A 12276-nucleotide genomic window follows, 5' to 3' on the forward strand; every position below is an offset into this window, starting at 1 on the left:
GTTTCAGTGTTCGGTTTGTCTTTTTCGTTGAATTTTCTTTATCTGTTTAAATGATATTATCATCAGCCTCGAGTACCCCTTTAGCTAAAGTAATAAGAGTAGATTGGAGCTATTTTTATTTGGTTATTTGACACAGAGCAATTTAATTCATTTTATTTCCTTCATATAACTAAAAAGGGTGTAGTAGGGTTGTTCTCGCCACGTATGAATGCAGTATGATGAAATCAGTATTTTTCAGTTTTGAATTGAAAAAATGCTAAAACATTTATCCGCTGATCGATAACATGTACGATGAGACGAAATGAAAAGAAGATGGAGCGAGGGACCAATTGACAATTTACTAATTGATATATACTAATTTCAGAGGGCGTCTTGTTATCCCCACCCCCAATTCGAAGGGTACTTATGACGGGTTTGACACATCTCTATCACGTGACAGCATGAAGGTGTCATGCTGCATCACGTGACCATCACGTGCTCTGCACGATAGAGGGCACATCAGATTCTTGTGGCTCATTTAGCATATGTGCTAACAAAAAATATGCAAAGTTATAGTGTAAATATAATTGTCAAAAGGCATGGTTGAATGCAAGTGTGTATTGCTTTTTTTCTAGCATTATGCTATAGGCTTTTGCTTGCGTTGCTATCCATGTAAATACTTTAAATTCACTTGTGGGGGAAAAAGCTGTTAGTGGGCCGAATGCATAAGAAAGTGGAGATTGAATGTGAAGGAAACTTATAAAATTCTTTGGAAACACAATTTGATTTGATTTTGATTTGAATTTATTTTTTTCTACATAACAATATAATATAACATATATGTAACAAACATATATTGACAATAAATCAGGTATAAATCATTAAGCATAAAATTAATAGCAGAAAAAGGGAAACACAATTCAATGAATCAAAAGAGTAAAAACCAATTACTATTTAATGAATATTTAACAAAGTTTGTTCAATGAAGCGAGGTATTTTCTTCCGTCAATTAGATAACTCTTACACCAAAGAACCAATTTTCCGCTGCCACCTGAATTATGCAGTTTTGTCTCCTTTTTTTCAACAGGTAGGCATATGGATATCAGTTTACGGGAGACTTCTCGGAGCAAATCAATTACTTAAAACTGTACCGGAAGAGAAAGGGCGATTTTTTTATTGTATTTTATTAGCAACCTGTTCTTTATAAATTGTAAAAAAAAAAAAAGTTTCCGGTCTCTGATTCTCGTCTCGAATTCTTCATTTATCCATTACAGTGACCGCATGGCGTACACTGAATAATGAATACGAAATAGAAAGATCTTCAATTAAGTTACGTAAGGTTAATTGCATAAAGTGTTGAGTTATGACTGTTGCAATATTATTTAAAGCTTTGCTCCAAAGCTCTATTTTTTTTCGCAGGGAGGGAGCAGGGGGTCGAATGGATGTTTTTGTAATACTAAATATTTCACCGAATTCTCACAACTTACCTCCACTTTACCCCCACCCCCACAGGCTTGTTCGAAATGTGAATGACTCAATTAGGAGGTAAAAGAAAAATCGATTTATGGTTGTGATGGAAATTCAGCGATGAGCACCTGAGACTCGAGGCCGTGACCTGGAAGGAAAAAAAAACAGGTAACGAGCGGTCAATTTTGATTTCCTTCTTTGAACGCGCGTTCGCACTGACACCAAATCGCACGCGCAAGGTGGTAATGTTTCGGGGATTCGCACAAATCAAGTTTATGTTTTCGTCTTGATAAAGAGTTGAACCATTGAAGAATCCGATGGAGAATAGTGGGAAGAGGCCTGACAAAACTTTTCTCCGGATGTAGGTAGGGTACGTGCAAACCAAGGTGATCTAATTTAGATCGAACCTTTGCCTCTTGTTCACATCGAATTTCAATTTGATTTTTAGTTTTCAATGTGCTCGCGCGTGTGGGTCTGTGCTAGTTGAAGGTAAAGGATGTTTGTATAACAAGGACACCGAATACTGAAAAGCCTTGATAGTTTGATATCAGAATCTAAGCTGAGTCTTAGGTTTTCCATAATGTAGGCAGCGACGTATACACAGCAAAAACTGTGGTGTTAACCAGTGTACATAGAGCACCACACCAGTCATTTTACACCGGTGTTGAATCGACAGGGTAAGTCTAACACCTATATGTGTTATTACAACACCTTTGGTTGTTACATTTACACTCTTTGGTGTTATGTTCAATCTCTGGGGTGTCATTTTAACACCTCAGGGTGTGGTCCTCTATGAACACCAACTGGTTTCAATTTGAACACCACAGTTTTTACAGTGTACATGTCGAGCAATTACAGATTATTTTGTGTGTGTGTGGCTGAGTGTGTGTGTGGGTGGGTGAGGGTGTGTGTGTGTGTGTATGCATACTTGTAAATTGATAAATTCCGAATTCCATAACAATGTCATTTCTCTGCATTTTATTCCATGACTTTCATACTTCCTTTCTTATATAATTTCTTTAGATTGTTTAGACCTATTACATAATGTGGTTATCGCCCTTCCTCTGCTAACAATAATAAGAAATAACATTTTTTCCCCCGGATTAATACAATGAAGTCCCATTCCCCGAAGTGTGATACCGTGAAATATCTGATCTCTTCGAATTTTCATGAATTGGATTAAGGATAATGATAGGCATGTGTAGTTACTCTACCGTGTTTGGCTGTGCTATGTGAGAAAGAGAAGGGTAAATATCAAATGAGTGGTTGGTCTTCGTGTTTTGTTTCCAAGATAATTCAATTACTTGCATATATCCTAAAAACTTGAACTCCTAGCTTTAAAAAAGAGATGGATTTCATTTCAGGCACTTTTATTAGTCAGAAACTGAACAAAACAAATACCTTAAGGGTTGATACCTTCATAGCATTGATTTAGTCAACCCTGCGCAAGAAAGACCATGCTTTCAATGAATGCCAGTTGCCAATTCACCAAGTACAATTTATTCTAATTTTACAGTGAGGATTCACTGTTACGAAATGAAAAATGTGCATTGAATTTAAATGAAATCCTTGTTGCTTGTTTATCATGGATATTGAACTCGGAAATGAAAGATACCGCATGCAATAGAAATGTGAACTAAAATAATTGTTCATTATGGAGTTAAACCCAGGTTTGATTAAGAAAATGCAACCATCGATTTTTTATGAAGTGCTTCTCATCTTGAATAGATCAATATTTTGAATTTTAATTTATTCATCGGAACATAATTTGCATCAGTCAATATTCTGTTCAAAACAAAATTAGATGAGACGAAACATACCAACCACATATATAATTTATATTGGTATGTACTATTTTGTATAGTAAATCCCATATACTGTTTATAAATGCTTATTAAGGCTTTTAATCAACATTTTATTGGCAAAAAGCAGTAACTAGATTTGTTTCATTTGATATGTAATATCGAAGTTCCCTGTTACTTGATACCATATTGATTACCTGGCTTAAACAATTGTTCTAAATTTCTAAACATCTAAAAAAAAGTTTAACAATATCCTTATTCACGCCTGTGCAAAAAAAATATCCTCTGATAAGTGTGGAGGGGCAGAGCGTATTCTCAACATTATTTTTGAAATGGGAAGAAAGGGTCATTTGAATATTGCTATCTTCATTGGATTTGGTATGATTGTATGTGTGGGGGATATTGCATACTTCACATTAAAAGACATTTAAAGATTGAAATAAACTATGTTCTAAAAGAGCTGTCCCCTAGATATCCACTCTATTAACACACAAATACAGATATACGCATTAAACGTAATATCTAACTTTTTTGCTCCGTTGTGTACCTGTAATAAAATAATTATGCAGATATTCGTATTATATGTCTGGTTGGTCTTTATTATCATAGACAAAGGTATGGCATGATAGATGGCTTTCGTACACTACATTCATTTGCATACTATGTTTTTTTATTTTGAACAAAGCCCTTAATTCTTAACAAGCCGCTTCTAGAGTTTCCAAGTGAGCTGCCAGAAGTGTTCTCTGGAAAACAAAATACAAATAATCCTGTCAGCTAGCAAGCTTTTGTTCGTAAAGGGATCAAATATTATTGCCTTAAAAAGAAAGTTCGGCCTTTAATGCGTACTTTGAATGTTTGGTCTACATACGATAATATCAAGGAAAATCTCAGATATGATTGGATTAGGAGATGGCTTGGATTTTGTTAAAAGTGAAGAATATTATAAATAGGCATACATTTATATATTCTTTTTTTTTGGAAGGGGGGGGGGGTAGGAAGTTGGCAGTAACCGTTGCTCACAATTTGTTATTCCGGAGGTTCGTTATTCTGAAGGTTCGTTATTCCGAAGGTTCGAATAACACGAAGGTCTGCTATTTCGAAGGCTCATGAGTACGTAAAATCGGAACCGATGTTGGGCTACAGAGGTTATAGAGCTTTCATGCATTTACAGTGTAAAAAACCTTTATATTCTGTACTTCTTAAAGTAAAGGGGCTTATTCAGAGAAAAAAATCATGACAAAATACGAAGTTGCAAGAGGTAATTTGATTATTGTAAGTTTTATGAAGATTAAATTTGAATGTCGACGATATCGTACGATTAAATGTGGTCTCACAAAGTATCTTTTCAACATTCCAGCAAAAGTCCTATCAATATCAAGTCTTGCGTAGAAAATACATTAACAATAATTTGATTATTGTAAGTTTTATGAAGATTAAATTTGAATGTCGACGATATCGTACGATTAAATGTGGTCTCACAAAGTATCTTTTCAACATTCCAGCAAAAGTCCTATCAATATCAAGTCTTGCGTAGAAAATACATTAACACTGACTAGCCCGTCCTGTAAAGCTAAAATCACTACTAATGATTGCTTGTAAAAATTTTGAGTCATTATAATCTGTATCAAATTAACTGTTTCTTCAATTTAGAAAACGGATTTCAATATGCATTACATTTATTTAGCTCACACTGAAGTATGATATCTCAAAGAGATATACTAATGGTTACACTCATGCCCCTTTCATTCTGTCAAATGAGCTGCTTAGGACCTACAGGTTAATCTTTCAGATGATGAAAATAACTGTTTGAATGCAATGGAAAATACTGCATTCAGATTTAGCTATCATCAACCCAGGGGCAATCTAACGCATTAAGAACACATTAGTTCTGGATAATCTACGAATGATAACAACACCTAATGCGTATACCAGCAAGCGACAGACAATTTCAGCAAGTAACTTCAGGGGATGAATGCGGCAGAGGAAATATCTTTATTTTTCACACGGCGCAGATGGTTGCGGGGGTAAAGACTGGAAACATATCATCTGCGAAACACGATCAAAATGACCATTGAGAAAGGTTTGAAAAAAAAACATGGAAAGGCAATGACTTACGAAAGCAAGCGATAGAGAAAGGTAAAGAGAAGGATAAAAGGAGGAGAGGGGAGAAGGGTGGATATGGGGAGACTCAAAAAGTAAAGCCCCCCCCCAAAAAAAAAAAAAAAACAATCAGGATGTCTAACAGTTATGCAGCGAAATTCAACTCGAATGCACTTATGTAAAAAAGCTTTTCAACTTGCCATCAAAATGATGAACAGTCTAACTTTGCCGATATATTTATTTCTTCCTACCCACCAGCTATATCAACATGTATTTGGAGAATAATGAATCACAATCGTTAGATAAAACATTGCAACATGGCGATGACTAAACGTGGAAGTGCCAAGGGATTGCTTCTTAGTAGAAAAACGGATATTATTACGCGAGCTTTTGAAAAATTATTAGCCTTATCGAAATTCGTGACATGAATGGAGCATTAAAGACGTATTCAAAACACGAATTACTATGAAAACATCAATTCTGTAGAATGCACAACATATTTCACTTCTTTCTGTTGAGTGCCAAGCACAATAATTATATATTATATGAATCAGAATTCTCGTTTTTCATTTGAAATGATTAATTCTCTAAACATTTTTTTTATGGGGGGGGGGGGGGTTCATTGACTGAATAATTAAGTTAGGGGGAAGTGAACTAAAGAGAACTATTCTCTTTTTACTGGATATCCTTTTTTGAAAATTGATAATTCTCATTATTTCCCCTAAAGAATTGGGTGATAATATTTATTAATCAATCAAAGTTGTTATGATCTTTGACATTTTTAAATGCCGTAAACATGTATCTCTTTATCAGTCTTCCTTTTTCTTTTCTCAGGAACATGCGCCTTTGATTTTTTCGGCCCTTTCCATCTTTTCTTAATATTTAGCGAAATAAATTAATCGTCCATGAATGCCCATTTATCTAATTTTCATTTTAATTTGTTGCCCTATACAAATAATTTTCTTCCTCAACATTTGATGATTTAAAAAAATGCTTACAGGGGATGAGAGTTTACAAAAAGAATCGATTGAAGGTATCGATGTTCTCGATGACTTTAAAAAATATCTTCAGGCATATCAGACTCGATGAAAACTTATTCAACTGAAGGCGATATATTGAAGTTATCCAAACAAAATTAACCGCTGTTATTCTTCTTGTTCATCTTTGTTCCGTCTACATGTGTGATAGATTGCAAATTAGAAATAAAACGTTCTTGATAGGTGAATACTGGGAGGTTTTCAGGAATCTCTTGGCATATTGTTGTTTGTTTGATCTCCTCTTCACGGTGTCACATTTATCTCTCTTGAGCCGGCCAGCTATCAAGCGATGGCGACGAATGAAAAGCGCGATGAGTGACCACGACCCGGTATACTGCCCGCCAATGAAGTGGGCATAAAGTATCCAAGAGCTATCGAATGCTGTTGCAACTTGGTTGGGAGGGAACGGACGAGAGATGCTTTAAAGGTGATTACGGTTTATTCCAACCATTCCAAGTTTTTGCCTTTAATGGGACGTTATTATCCCGCGATGCAATATAGATCTCCATAAGGATATACTTATGAATCCCTTTACTATTGTGTACTCTCACACAAATAACCAAAATAGCTATAATCGTTTTATACCACACTATTGCAAAATGCAGTAAATCAGATATATCCACAAACTAATGATCCGCCGTGAGCTTAAGCGAGTCTACTTCCCCATTTGGCAACCTGAGCAAATAATCCAAACTAAAAACATCTCTTCTCTAAAGTAATAACTTCATTTATGTTCTTAAAGACTTACACCTCCACCTCCAGTCTACTTTACTTTTTGTTGAGAGAGAACTTTAGGCGCAAAAGAATGATTAATGTTTGTGTCTCCTTGGGGATGTTAACCATTCTCTTTCTGCAGCAGTGGAAGCATAAATAAGTTACATCTGTACACAACATGATCTAATTGACATCCATCGTATCCTATACTAGATTTATTCGCTTTCTTCATATAAAAAGTTTTGATTGATAGAGAATGATTGTTTTCTTGCTCTTTGTCTATCTACATTAAAGGCATTACTACGAGATAGCATGGGATGTGTATAAAATAAATTAAACCACCGAACAATGAATGGTTAGAATGTAGTCTATCCCGCGTTCAAACGTGATTATGTTTTTACAACGACACGTTAATGACATAAAATTGCGAAGAATATTGTTACACGTAAAACTTTCAATTTAAAGCGATTTCTTCGCATATAACCACGCAGTCGCAGTCACACACACAAAACATTTATTCCCAACCTGACCTCTCATGCCAATAACATGTAACTGGAACGTCTAACCGTGTAATCTTTTGATCTGTCAGTAGCCGGGGTTGCTGGGGTGACTTCACCATATGATATAAGTAAGCATATTTAATCTATTGCTTTTAATTCTAGTATCCTCTCTTGAGGTTTTAATCGCTTAAAGTAACTTATGAGTCAGCACGATCAATATTTACAATAAAACTCCTCTTTCGTCTGTCAGGTATCATTGATAGAGCAGAGATAGAGATTTTAGAGGATTTATTTAACTGTCTTGTGTAATTTCAATACTCTTCAATCCCAGAGATGACTATTAAGGAAGGTACTATCATAATTGAATCACAGTCATTTTTAAAGTGCTGTTTCCGAGTATTAGATATTATACAATGGATTAACTTATAACCTGAGATTCAAGTTGACATAAAATGAAAAAACCTGAGTTCTGACCAGGATTTAGGATAATGAAATATGTAGAGGGGGTGCAAAGGGCAAATTTGAAAAAGGTGGGTGTAGATGACCTTTTAGCTATACCAGTATGCATGTTCGATTGATGATTCTTAAAATATATAAGGAATGCCCGTTTCTAGCGCTCCTGCCTGGACCCATGACTGTAACTCACTAGAATTAGAAATTCCATAATGAGCGACTGGCAAGTGCACTGGGTACAAATCTGTATATCAGCTTTGATATGAGTTTAAAACCTCGTACCTCCACAAACATTGTATGTAAGCCCTAGATATAGACATCATGAGAATGCATGGAATTTATTTTCTTGATGACAGATTAATGTAAGTTGCATTGCGATAGATGACCCAGCAGGTCAGCTGTTCACTAAAGAGTATCTCATAAACCATTCTCAAGTTCACTACGAATTAGGGTTAGGGGTGTATGGTGTGTGACTTGTGTGTGGATGGGGGTGTTGTCGGGGGCAATTGATGTCCACATGGAAGCTTTTAATTTCGTTTTCTTTCATTAACACTTTTTAAGATAAATACTATTGAAAACAATTGGCTGAATGAGCTATTATGATGACAGTTATTTTTGGAAGAGTATCTTCAACAATATTCATCGTTTCACGGTTCAATGAAGATTTATTGAAAACAAAAAATACGATTTTCAAATATCATAGGCAAGTATTGTTTCATTTTGCTAACTGAAAGTAATATTTTCTTAACATTTTCGTTATGATCATGACCAATTAACATGCTTCAATAATTCAAAGGCGTTTAATTAAACATTCACGCTTGAATGAACATGTGGAATGTGATTAGCTCTTGTTTACGTTATTGGAAAAAAATGCAATTGCTAACTATGGATATCTGTCACAAACCTCCTTGCATAGTTAATTTGATTTGATTTTTATGAAAATCCCGATGTCTAATGCATCAGTGGGCAAACAATATTCGAAAAGTATGCAAATGAGAAGAAAGTTCAAGGCCTTGGCCCCACTCTGTGTCGTATCGAATGGTTATTTTGGTGTGCGCGCCTATTGGATAGTGGTACTCTGAAGCCTTGAGCGAAGTTTCGTGAAATAACTATTGGCAGAAGTCACAAAAACCGTCCATGAAACAAACCCTCATTTTACATTTGTTAAAGTTTTGACTTCCTCTCTTATAGACATTCTGTACACTATGGGTGCTTATGTTTTAGAATAAGTAACCCCTTATTCAATATGATGGAACTTTTTTTCAAGGCTATCTTTAGCAATGTCATTTGGCAGTAATCTTTATCAACCTATGGGCAGAATTCTGTGCAAAAATGAAATTGATTTGTTTATATATGGATGAGTGAGCACGCATCACATTGGAAATAAGGGGTATTTTTAATGTCACAGGCTCATTTTGAAGGATAATAAAGTGAATAATGGGGGCAAATTTGGTTTCAAATGTGACTTAATTGCTGTTGTTTTTATTATCCATCATTTTTATCATCACACTCTTTCCGAACTTTTAACATTTTCATGGTTGAGCGAGCACATTCGAAAACTTGGGAATGAATACTCTTTATACTGCATTAATGTATTCTTTTCCTAACAATTTCTCAGGATCAGTTGAATTTTTGGGCAAATCAGTGGTGGATCCATAATTTTAAAATGGGGGAGGGGCCGAGTAATCGGGGGAGCCACCAACATTTTCCAATTTTAACATGTTTTAACAAGTTGTAGAGGATACTACCATAAACCTCTATGATGATACGTCACAATACATTGCGCTCACTCAACCATAAACATACAATATCAAAATTGTGTGTAGAGTGGCTAAATGATGGATAGTAAAACAGCATCAACACATTAAAATTCGCCTAAAACAACCATTGCCCAACTTTGTATTTACTTAATCTGAAAAACGACTCTTGTGACTTTCAAAAATGGCCATTTTCAATTCAATTTTTAATTTCTCATGCATGACTCAACCGATCAATCTCATGTTTCCACAGGATTTCCCTATTGAGTGTAAAAAAACACCTACGAAATATCATATCTCAAAATTATTATGTTCAAAAGTTACATCAATTTGATTGAGGGGGACTTACTTTTTTGTTCTGTATATTAGGAGGGATAGGGCATAAGAGAGGGAGAGAGAGAGAGAGAGAGGGTGAGAGGTGTGCTATAAAGATTTATTTACTCATTACTTTATCTAATTTATCTAACTACGTTTGATAAGTAAAGGTATAATTTTACGAAATACAAAATCTTAAACAGCCAGAATGGGATCAAGTGTATTTTTTATGTATTGTTACGGTATGATATTTCATATTTTCTCATAAATGTCTAAGATTTAGAACAAACGTTTATTTTTACTGAAAATCTAAAAATACATTATCGACACTACGCTCGTGTTTGGTTATAAGATCTAAACATAAGATGTCGAAAGACAAATTTAGATTTACAATTATATTATAAAATCAAATCAAACCTTACAGGTCACCATCGATAAAAAAAAATTCCTCGTGTGATATTATGACACCAGGGTGTCTTTGTTTTTCCCATTAATAAATGAACCTTCTGGTATTTTCGTGATTGATTGAAAAACGAACATTTCCCACTATTAAATTTATTACCTGCCGAGGGGAACTGGCCTTTTTTGTCCTGCAAACATCCCTTTATATTAAACGAAATTTTCTTTCTAACCTTCGGCATACATGTACATGCAGGACAAATTATCGATGACGTGGTCTGTTTTTCAATATGGCGGATTCCTGAACTTACCAAAACCAAGAAGTATAATCGACCAAAAAATTTGCCTGCTAAATTCAGGGTAGGGTTATAATATGTTGGATTTCGTTATTAGAATATGGATAGTTGCTGAATATTTGCAAATATTACTAAGAATGATAGTTTAATAGTGGTAAATGAATTATAAGATTATTTTTTCATATTTCTTCGAATACTAATGTTTTCATTATCATCATTTTCCTTTTTGCACTGCAATAATGTACGTAATATATTTCGTATATAATGTATACACACACACACATATATGTATATATATAAATATATATATATATATATATATATATATGTGTGAGGGTGTGTGTGTGAGGGTGTCTGTAAGGGTGTGTGTGTGACGGAGGGTGAGTGTGTGTGTGTGTTTGTATATTAATATGTATTTATACATATTAAATGATAATACAGCCAGCTATTTTTAACCATGAGTAAAAGTTCAGGTTACTAAAAGAACTAGAGTTTTAGTAAATGCTTGGTCACGTGTTCATCCTTGACGATTAATTTGGCATATTTCATTAGGATTCGGTTCTCCATATCATTTAATCGGTGTCCCACAACCCCAAATCATTAAACGTTTTCCACAAAAGAGACATACGTACATAAACCTGCAAAATACATTTTGAAAGTACATCACGCGGTAATGCGTCAAAATCAAGTTATTGGACAACAACTTGCCAGATGAGCACTTATTACGAGAAATGATGATAATATTTAAATATTGGCTGCGTTAATGTTTTAATTACACGTAATTTGGTATCCCAGTTCTTTGTTTAATATTTGTCACATCAAGGGTAAATTGGAAACAATTCAGATACTTTGTTACAAAAAACAATGCCAATTCTTGCAAATGTCTAGAGAAACTCCGATGAACGTTTTTGAAATTGAGAAACTTTGAATAACAAAATTACTTTTATAGTTTAAGATATACATATATATTTATCTATATATATATATATATTATATATATATATATATATATATATATATATATATATATATATATATATATATATATATATATATATATATATATATATGTGTGTGTGTGTGTGTGTGGGTGTGTGTGTGTGTGTGAGGGTGTGTGTGTGAGTGTGTGTTTGTTTCCTACCCGGCCCTCATCTTGCTATATTCTCACGACTCCCTAAATGATAACTAAAAGAAGAAATCAGTGCTATGCCAGTCTTACAACTTTTTTTTAAAATTCGGGAATCAAGAGCGTATGTTTTTTTTCAAACATAACACATCCTTCCGCAACGGAAACTTTGAGATCAGTGTGTGATTTGTATGCATAGTGCATTGTGTGCCGGTATGTAATGTGCGCTTTCATACTTGAGGCACGTAGCGCTTGACGAAGACGGGAGAATGTCACTTTTTCCGATGTTTATATGTCGGGAAGCGCTCTAGTGTTAATCTAATTTATGCAA

The sequence above is a fragment of the Lytechinus pictus genome, chromosome 5 (assembly GCF_037042905.1).
Source record: "Lytechinus pictus isolate F3 Inbred chromosome 5, Lp3.0, whole genome shotgun sequence".
Classification (NCBI taxonomy): Eukaryota; Metazoa; Echinodermata; class Echinoidea; order Temnopleuroida; family Toxopneustidae; genus Lytechinus; species Lytechinus pictus.